Consider the following 11,141-nt stretch of genomic DNA (forward strand, 5'->3'; position numbering starts at 1 on the left):
TCAATACCTCCTCATTAGTTTATTGACAATTTCTGACGTTCCTCTATACCATCGTGGTTTAAAATCTTCCATCCTCTTCTTTTATGAACTGCTTATGACCCACGTTTCACTTCCGTACAAGGCTGCACTCCAGACTAATACCTTCAGAAAAGACTTCCCAACGCTAAAATATATATTAGATGTTAACAAATTACTCTTTTCAGAAATACTTTTCTTACTACTGTGTACTGTGTACTTCGGGTATCATCAGGTATTTTGCTACCAAATAATAAAACTCATTTACTACTTTCACTTTCTAATTCCCTCAGCATCGCGTGGTTTAATTCGATGATATTTCGTTTATCTTGTTTTACATTTGTTGATGTTCATATTACAACTTATTTTCAAGACGCTGTCCATTACGTTAAATTGCGTTTTCAAGTCTGAAAGAATGTAACTGTCTTCGGCAAATATCATACTGTTTGTTTCTGTTACCTGAACTTCCCAAATTTATTCTACTTTTTCTTTACTGCTTGCTGAATATATAGAATCGATACCATAGGAGATAGGCTACAGCCATGTCTCACTACCTTCTCAACTGCAGCACCCCTTTCATGTCCTATGATTCTTATTACTGCAGTCTGGTTTCTGCACCAACCAGTTGCACCTAACATTTCGCTCCCAATATTTTGTCCCTCCTAACTTCAGAATTTCAAAGAGAGTATCACAAACTGCGACGTATTCACGAATAAAAACAGCGACCCAGGAAGTGTATCATTTATTATTTTATTCCGGTGTATGATCACGGAAAATTTTCTGTCCTCAGGCTTTTTGAAGGTGTTCACAACTGACCGAAACCGATAGTCTTCGGTCAAAGAGAGTATTACAGTCAACATTGTCAATAACTTTCTCTAACTCTATAAATGCTATAAATGTAGATCTGCCTTTAGTCGGTGTATCTTCTGAGACTAGCAGTAGAGTCAGTATTCTCTCTTGTGTTCCAACATTTATTTATAAACCAAACTACTCTTCCATGTGGTCGGTTTCCACCGAATATTCCGCACTGAATATATCGAAAAAAAGCTCTAAATACTAAGAAACCGTTTGCCGCGTAGCATTAGAGAGCAACTGCTCCTTGAGTTGAGCTGTACCCTTAGCCTGCGAAAAGATTCGTCAGAACTGATGAGCTCAGCAGTGCTATACGAGCAGCTCACCACAGACCTCTTCACACGCTTCGCAAAATCGACTCTTCTTCCGCGCACCCGTTCAAGAAATCACACACGAATATGTTTTTGGCAGTGAGTTTCAGAATCATGTGAATCAGATAAGTCATAATTTGATGGAAGCTACCACAAATCAAACAGTTTTTGTAAGTACACAGATTTTTGCCACAGCTCATGTTACTGTTTCTTCAGACGTCAAATGCCAAGCTTCCAGCAGAGCACATTAGTAGTAAACTGCTCCTCCACTGCCGCCGAGTTGATCGAATTTGATGGAAAATGTCACGGGGTGAGGACACAGTTTGTGGTCGGTAAGTCGAAAACCGTACTCTCAGTAGCCAACGGCCTTGTCGCAGTGGTAACACCGTTTCCCGTCAGATCACCGAAGTTAAGCGCTGTCGGGCTGGGCTAGCACTTGGATGGGTGACCATCCGGTATGTCCAGCGTTGATGGCAAGCGGTGTGCACTCAGCCCTTGTGAGGCAAACTGAGGACCTACTTGACTGAGAAGAAGTGGCTACGGTCTCGTAAACTGACATACGGCCGGGAGAGCGGTGAGCTGACCACACGCCCCTCCATATCCGCATCCAGTGTGGGCTGAGGATGACACGGCGGCTGGTCGGTATCGTTGGCCCTTCCGAGGCCTTTTCGGACCGAGGAGACTCACAGTGACGTAACAAGTTCGTTACTTATACGAGCAGTTTCTTGTTTTCCTGTTGTATATATGACAGCGTATTTTTGTCTTCGACACGGAAGAAAATTAAATGTAAATGACGCATTCTGAAAAAAGTAATCTTTTGCTAGTGTGGATGTGTTAAGAGAGACACTAAAAGCGGTCAATGAATTTGCCATTTGGGCAGCAAAATAACTGACAATGGACGAATATCGCTATTACTCAACACACACTAGTAGCACAGGTGAGAAAGATATATCATTAGAAAGGCTTTTTAATCGGATTTCAACATTCCATACCGATTTTACGCTAAAACTGTGGAAAATTTTATCATAAAAGGGACTTTCAGCTATCAATAGGCGAAGGGCATCAGAGATGCTCTGCTTCATACCTATATTGTATGAAGCTACCTTATTATTCACGAATAAGAGACTCCCCTTCATATTATGTCATTACAGATACCATTTTGTTTTGAAGTAGATATTAATTGGATAATTTGTACACAGCATTGTCGTAAGTAATAGCTGTGACCACTTCGGTTGCCCGTTATCTCTGCCCCTATCCATTAAAGAAAATGAAAAACGACGTACACGAAGATTAAATTCTAATGTCAAATATTGTTTACAACGAGGTGATTATTATTTCACGTCGTTCAGCTCATTTTTGAAGATTTTTCTCTTCATTTCTAAACTATCCTTATCCCAACGACTAAGTCTTGTTCCAAATACTGTCGTTATTTAAGACTATGAAAGTGCGAATGTTTCGCTAGGGTCCCTGATGATGTTATATGTACATTGAAAATGGGAAGAAAATCGTTTCTAGAAAAACAGCGATTTGTTAAGCACTCCGTCCTCAGGCCACAAGTGGCCCATCGGGAACATCCGACCGCCGTGTCATCCTCAGCTAAGGCTGCGGATAGGTGGGGCGTGTGGTCAGCACACCGCTCTACCGGTCGTTACGATGGTTTTCTTTGACCGGAGCCGTCACTGTTCGGTCGAATAGCTCCTCATTTGGAATCTCGAGGCTGAGTGCATCCAGAAAAATGGCAACATCGTATGGCGGCCCGGATGGTCACTTATGCAAGTGTCGGCCACGCCCGACGGCGCTTAACTTCGGTGATCTGACGGGAAACGTTGTATCCACTGCGGCAAGGCCGTTGCCTCGATTTGTTAATAGCAAATAAAAATTTAAGTATTAGGAAGCCCTTTGTAAAAGTGTTTTTCTGGCGTGTATGTTGTGGACTGAGGTGCATCCACTATGATGAGTATCTCGCTGCTGCTGAAAAAGACTAATAAAGGTGTCCTAGTAGGACGGGTGCGTGGGTTCTAGGGCAACACACACACACACACACACACACACACACACACACACACACACACACACACACACACACACACACACACAATGAAAGTAATAGAATACAGTGAATAGTAAAAGACATTACTCAGCTTTGGTAACGTTGGTTACAGAAATTGTAGAATGCACGTTTAGCTTATCTGTCCTGCATAAACTACAGATCCACGAACACAATCTAAGTAATGTTTGCTGCACGGGGTAGCCGCGCTGTTTGAGGCTCCTTGTCACGGTCTGCGTGGCTCCCCCCATAGGAGCTTCGAGTCCTCGCTCGGGCATGGGTGGCATGGGTGTGTGCGTTGTCCATAGCGTAAGTTAGTTTAAGTTAGATTAAGTGGTGTGTAAGCCTAGGGACCGATGACCTAAGCCGTTTGGTCCCGTAAGATCTTACCAAAAATGAAGAAAAGTTCTCTGAATTAAAGTCGGAAGAAAACTAATCTTCTGCCTTGATGTACTATCTAAGAATAGTTCCGAACGGACAGTACTCAGTTAAATCTTTAGTCAAGCTGTCTCTGTCCGTAAAAGATAATTCTATTTTCTGTTCTGTTTCTGCTGAAGACTAACTACTGTCTACCCATTGGCCACTGTTTCTGTCTCACTCAACAACATGAAGACACGACGAACATTCTGCAGGAACCTCTAGCATGACTCAGACTGACTTACAACTGGCATCTTCTGCTCGTGCACGGTTACTTAAGCGGGCGTCTCCCTTACTGGTGGCGCTGTCTCTCTAGGAGGACTGATTCTCGGGGGCAGCGAGGCTGGTTTGCGTGCAGCTATGTTGCTGCCGCGAACGGACGTCTACTGTAATTCTGGTACCAACTGTCGCGAATGCTTCTTGTAAGGTATCTGAGTACACCACAGTGTTACCTCGTACAGTTCAGACAAGACGAGAGGAAAAGAGAAGCATTTGATACATTGTGCTGTAGAATAATGGTGAAAATTAGATGAATGAATTAAATTGTTGATGTGGAGGTACTGAATCAAATTGGGGAAAAAAGAAATTTACGGCCCAACTTGACTAAAAGAAGGGATAGCCTGATAGGGCACAACTTGAAGCAGCAACGAGTCGCTAAATTGGTAACGGGGGGAAGTGTGTGTGGGCGAGGGGGTGGCGGGCGGGTTAGGGGTAATTGGAAAGGGAGAGCAAGGTATGAGAACAGCTAGCAGGTGCGAATGAATGCAGGGTTCAGTAGCTATAAGGAGATGAAGAGGCTTGCACAGGATAGACTAGCAGGTGTGCATCAAATAAGTTTCCGGGCAGGGAACTGCAACAGAAGACTTGGAAATCTTTATTTTCGGAAATAAGCTAATATTCCGCAGACAGGAATAAAGCAGGAAGCACCAGTATTTACTGCTCTGACAGGGAAGTAAGTTAGATTAAAACTTAGCTATTGCCAACGGTCAGATGCGTAGGTACGGAGCACAACCTTCGAGTAGTAAATAACTGAGATCGTAATCGGTCACATAACTTCGAAGGCGGCCCTTGTGCGGTGTCAAAAGGAAATAGCCATTTTCCATTTATAAATAAACTGGAAGCAGTCTTGATCGCATGAATTTTTAATGTGGTGACCGTTTTCGATCTTATTATAAGATCATCTTCAGACCATAAATGTCTGCCGGAGGCAGTGGCGCATGGCTGGTGGTGTACTGCAAGAGAAGAGTCGTCACGGTAGTTCAGGTGGTTCGAATGGCTCTGAGCACTATGGGAGTTAACATCTGAGGCCATCAGTCCCCTAGAACTTAGAACTACTTAAACCTAACTAACCTAAGGACATCACACACATCCATGCCCGAGGCAGGATTCGAACCTGCGACCATAGCGGTCGCGCGGTTCCAGACTGAAACTGACGGAAACTAAAATCGCAACATGAAAAAATATTTAATGTAGAGCAATGACATTTCTGGAATACATTTATCTGTTCCTGATTCATACAAATGACCTGGGTGACAATCTGAGCAGTTCTCTTAGGTTGTTCGCAGATGATACTGTAATTTACCATCTAGTAAGGTCATCCAAAGACCAGGATTAGTTGCAAAGCGATTTAGAAAAGATTGCTGTATGGTGTGGCAGGTGGCAGTTGACGCTAAATAAGGAAAAGTGTGAGGTGATCCACATGAGTTCCAAAAGAAGTCCGTTGGAATTCGATTACTCGATAAATAGTACAATTCTCAAGGCTGTCAATTCAACTAAGTACCTGGGTGTTAAAATTACGAACAACTTCAGTTGGAAAGACCACATAGATAATATTGTGGTGAAGGCGAGTCAAAGGTTGCGTTTCATTGGCAGGACACTTAGAAGATGCAACAAGTCCACTAAAGAGAGAGCTTACACTACACTCGTTCGTCCTCTGTTAGAATATTGCTGCGCGGTGTGGGATCCTTACCAGGTGGGATTGACGGAGGGCATCGAAAGGGTGCAAAAAAGGGCAGCTCGTTTTGTATTATCACGTAATAGGGGAGAGAGTGTGGCAGATATGATACGCGAGTTGAGATGGATGTCATTAAAGCAGCCGGCCGCAGTGGCCGTGTGGTTCTAGGCACTTCATTCCGGAACCACGTGACTGCTACGGTCGCAGGTTCAAATCCTGCCTCGGGCATGGATGTGTTTGACGTCCTTAGGTTAGTTAGGTTTAAGTAGTTCTAAGTTCTAGGGGACTGATGACCTCAGATGTTGTCCCATAGTGCTTAGAGCCATTTGAACCATTTTCATTAAAGCAAAGACGTTTTTCGTCGCTGCGAGATCTATTTACTAAATTTCAGCCACCAACTTTCTCTTCCGAATGCGAAAATATTTTGTGGAGCCCAACCTACATAGGTAGGAATGATCACTAAAATAAAATAAGAGAAATCAGAGCTCGAACACAAAGATTTAGGTGTTCATTTTTCCCGCGCGCTGTTCGGGAGTGGAGTGGTAGAGAGATAGTATGGTTGTGGTTCGATGAACCCTCTGCCAAAGACTTAAATGTGAATTGCAGAGTAATCGTGTAGATGTAGATAACACATCTGAGTGATAAACATTCCAGGATCAGAGGTTAATGTAAGCGCGAGATAAGCCACTGCAAATGTGGAATGTCGGTACATTAATAATCGGTGTACCGCCAGAACGTTAAATGCAAGCATGCAAACGTGTATGCATTGTGTAGCACAGGTGCCGGATGTCAGTTTGTGGGATGGGGTTGAAGGCCCGTCGCACTTGATCGGTCAATACAGGGATGGTTAATGCCATTTGTGGATGACGTCGGAGTTTTCGTCCGATGAAGTCCTACATGCACTCGATTGAAGATAGATTTAGTGATAGAGCAGGCCAAGGCAACGTCTCGACACTCTGTGGGCCATTTTGAGTTACACCAGCGGTATGTGGGCGAGAGTTTTCCTCTTGGTAAACACCCCCTGGAATGCTGTTCACGAATGGCAGCACAACAGGTAGCGACACCACACTGATGTACGAAAGTGCAGTTATGGTGCATGGGATAACTGCTAGAGTGCAGATGCTGTCATATGAAATCGCATTCTAGGCCATAACTCCAGATGTAGGTTGAGTGTGTCTAGCTGGCAGACAGGTTGAAAGTTCCTGGCAGATTAAAACTGTGAGCCGGGCCGAGACTCGCTCGGTTTCGCAGAAGAACTTCTGTGAAGTTTGGAAGGTAGGAGACGAGGTACGGGCAGAATTGAAGCTGTGAGGACGGGTCGTGGGTCGTGCTTTGGTAGCTCAGATGATAGAGCACTTTCCCGCGAAAGGCAAAGGTCCCGAGTCCGAGTCTCGGTCCGGCACACAGTTTTAACCTGCCAGGGCGTTTCATATCAGCGCACACTCCGCTGTAGAGTGAAAATCTCATTACGCAGACAGGTTAGTTGCAGCTGGCCTCCTGCTGGCCAACACACGGCCATTACTGTCATCGAAGCAGACCGAGCTTTCATCAGAAAACACAACAGACCTCCACCCTGCCCTCCAATGAGCTCTCGCTCGACGCAACTTAGGTCGCAACTGGCGGTGGTTTGGGGTCAGTGAAACACGCGCTACGTGGCATCTGGCTCTGAGCTGTCCTTGAAGTAATCGGCTCGTAACAATTCTTTGTGTGACTGTGGTGCCAACTGAGGCTCGAATGGCAGCTGGAGATGCAGTACGAAGCGCCAGAGCCATACACCTAATGCGATGGTCTTCCCTCTCGGTAGTGCCTCGTAGCTATCTGAGTCCGGTCTTCTTGCTACCGCAATTTCCCGTGACCACAGCTGCCAGCAATCATGTACAGTGGCTACATTCCTATCGAGTATTTCTGCGGTACCGGAGAAGGAGTATCTGGTTTTATGTAACACTATTACACGACCTCGTTTAAACTCACTAAGATGTTTACGAAGCCGTCTTTGTCGTTTTAAAGGCGTTCTAGACTAACATCAGCTCATCGCTACTGATGTCCAAAAATTGAATGAATTGTTAAAAGTGATGGTATCGCTTTGCATTTGTTTGTTAAATGGTTCCTAAATGATTTTGAGTGGGATTAAATCAGTCGTGGATGAGCTATTCTTGGGGAGAGTCAACGTGGAAGAGCCTGGCTGAACTTGGTATTTTCAGTACGGAGGACGCGTCGATTGTTATTGCTCGCTGTATTGTCATTAACTGCACCGGAACAGTAGCACTCGCTGTGTGGATTGAATTAGTTTGTTTGGTACGAGTACTTACTTACACCGCATAGCCAGAAGACAGATATTGAGAGTTCGTTGTGTGAATTCATAATAAATGGATAACGTGGTATATGGCGGAGATAACGAGGGAGATCTGACTTTTTATAGTGCGGAGCGAGGATACTTCTTTGGGTGCGAAAATTCAATAGCGTACGTGAACAGAGAAGAGACTCTGATGAACGAGTTGTGATTGCAAAGAGCGATCATGTGCTGATCGGAATAGTTATCTAAATTCGTTTTTGTGTTCTCCAGTTCTGCAGACTCCTTTATGGTTGAGTGTTGTAGGGATTTGGTGTAGGAATTTGGTACACTCTGAATACAGTGTTCTACATAGGAAATTTTTTAATTACGGACTCACCGATGTACCATTGTGGTGCGTTATGGTTTTAAAATTTTATTTATTTTTGTTTTCGGAAGCTTTCGGAAGCAACGAGTAGAATTTTGTTGAGACTAATAACGAATTTAAGAAGGTGATAATTGGGTGGTTTTACTGTGACACGACCTTTAGGCTTAGTTCTGTTTGATTTGTTTAAATATTATGCTAGAAAATGGTCATGGCATGTAGGATATTTGTTTTATATATGGGTTTTAGAGCTTTGTGGACACTCGTTCACTATTGCCGACTGCTTCTGAATATGAAAACAAAATACGGCTACGGTGCGTTAAAGGGAATAAAACTCCAGCTCTTAGGTCACCCTATAGTGGGAAAGAAAGGTAATGAAAGATATTTTCACCTTGAAGAAAGTACAAGATCCATTTGAATGAAAATTATAAAAAGTAAAATTAAAGTAAATATTAGCGAATGATCAATCAGAGACAGTCTCTGACGTTAACATCGAGCTGTGCAAAGTCACAAAATGTCAGACAAGCCTAAAATAACATTGACAAACAGATCTTATGTCAATAAAATACAAAATAATCGAATCAGTCCTCCTAGCTTGAAGATAGGAAATAAATAAGAAGGAAATAATACTGAATGGTTACGTGAAAGAGAAGTAAACGAATTCAGCAAGTAACAAAGGTACTGATTTCAAGAAACGGAACAGAGATAATTTGCAGTGAAAATTTTTTATTGTTGACCGAGTAATCTGGTACTTGTATGGATTTAAATTTCTTGGCGTATTTAATTGATAAATATTCAGGTCTATAAATATAATTTAATCGTAATTTATTAGTTATTTACTAGATATATCAGGTAATGACGTAGCATTTCAAGCAGAAGACAGTTGCCAATTGTGTAATTAACCGTAATATTTGGTTCGATTTCATCTGACAGATATGATAAGAGCAAGAATACAAGTGAATCCACTGCGTGTGGAGAAGTTTCTTCTGATTACCGTTTCCCTAAACCGGTTTATTTTTATTCACATACCTCATGTGAAAGGGTTACACTGCGATTTCGAATTGATTATTAGATAACTGTAATTACTTACGGCGAGATTTGTGTTGTATTAATACTAAATGTGCAGACTATACAACGTCATTATCCACAAAACAGTCAGTTCAGTTAAATAAACTATGGAAGCTGACGGTACGCTAGTAAAGAGCTATGCTGGATTTACTTGTAATATTAGTATTTATCCTAAATTTACGACTTCATGCGTACGAGCAAAGTGTTCTAGAACACTGGAATTCCTGACCATTATCAGTTCAGATTCATTGACGTAACAAATTGTTTGAATGATGCTAATAACATGTTAATTAAATAATCTGAATATGAAACGGAGTAATCTTCGACGAATAATAAGGTCTGTAGCACACATTTATAATTTCGTCGTGTGTAGTAAGTATTAGTGGTTGGTATCGCACTGTAAGCGTGGTGTCACCGCCAGACACCACACTTGCTAGGTGGTAGCCTTTAAATCGGCCGCGGTCCGTTAGTGTACGTCGGACCAGCGTGTCGCCACTATCAGTGATTGCTGACCGAGTGCCGCCACACGGCAGGTCTAGAGAGACTTCCTAGCACTCGCCCCAGTTGTACAGCCGACTTTGCTAGCGATGGTTCACTGACAAATTACGCTCTCATTTGCCGAGACGATAGTTAGCATAGCCTTCAGCTACGTCATTTGCTACGACCTAGCAAGGCGCCATTACCAGTTACTATTGACGATGTAAAACATGTACCGTCAAGAGCGATGTTCACTAATTATGGATTAAAGTTAAGTATTCCAGCAGCTACGTACGTTTTTTGTTAGTCTCATTTCCTTGACCTGTTCCAGACCTCACGCCAGCCTGCGTGAGCTAAAACGCGTGCCTTTCGGCTTCCTCTCGTAGTGGGTTGGCTCTCTTGCCAATCCACAACAGTAAGGACTACCGTGTGTAACTGACTACAGTTTCAAGAATATTGGTACCTTGTGTCCTTTTACGTAAGACCGTGCAAGAAACAGCAAGAGTCGTTAGAAACGCATTTCATGCAAATCAGCACAATTAAGGGTCCATAGATTGGTCCGCCACACTGCACACTTTAGCATTCGCCTTACTTGCTTCAGGTACACCAAGAAGAATATAAATTTAGGATGGTTAGACTGGACTATGACTCTCGCTTCCTCCCACCTCACCTCCCCCCCCCCCCCCCCACCCATGCGAATCCAGTACATTAAAAACTGTGCCAGATCTACGTCTTAATTTGCAATCCACAGTCCACCTAATGAAGTGTTTCGGAAGTTATTTGTGGAACCTTTATCATCATTTGATGCCTTTCTTGTTGCATTCGCTACCAGTGCGTTGGAGAAACGGTAGACATTGTGGTGTTTTGCCTATAGGGAGGTGAATATAGGATGCTCTTCGCCGCGCAGAGTGGTCACGCGGTTTGAGCGGCGTGTCACGGATTGGGCGGCACCTTCCGCCGGAGGTTCGAGTCCTCCGTCGGACATGAATGTGTGTGTTGTTCTTAGCATAAATTAGTTTAAGTAGCGTGTAAGTCTAGGAACCGATGGCCTCGGCAGTTTGGCCGCTTAGGAATTCACAAACAATGTTCTTACATCTTATTTCTATCTTTCCACACTCCCTATCCTGAACCCGCAAAGAATATTAATTGCAGTTCAGGACATATTAGCCGCAAAGAGGCTTAAAATAAATTGGCAGTGAATACAACATGATTAATTGGAGAGGTCACCCTCACTAAAATGTTCATCTGACTGTGTTCATGTTAGCTATCTTCTGCACGCGAAATCTAAAGTGTCAATCCTCTAAGAGTTTCTAGAATTTCCAAGTAATAAATATTCTACATTTTTC

At 43.1% G+C, this 11,141-nt stretch overlaps 1 pseudogene; it reads left to right on the top strand.

Annotated features, from left to right (window-relative positions):
• Positions 1–1,536: 1,536 nt before the first annotated feature.
• LOC126459252 (5S ribosomal RNA) lies at positions 1,537–1,654 on the top strand (annotated as a pseudogene).
• Positions 1,655–11,141: the final 9,487 nt, after the last annotated feature.

The sequence above is a fragment of the Schistocerca serialis genome, chromosome 2 (assembly GCF_023864345.2).
Source record: "Schistocerca serialis cubense isolate TAMUIC-IGC-003099 chromosome 2, iqSchSeri2.2, whole genome shotgun sequence".
NCBI classification, from domain to species: Eukaryota; Metazoa; Arthropoda; class Insecta; order Orthoptera; family Acrididae; genus Schistocerca; species Schistocerca serialis.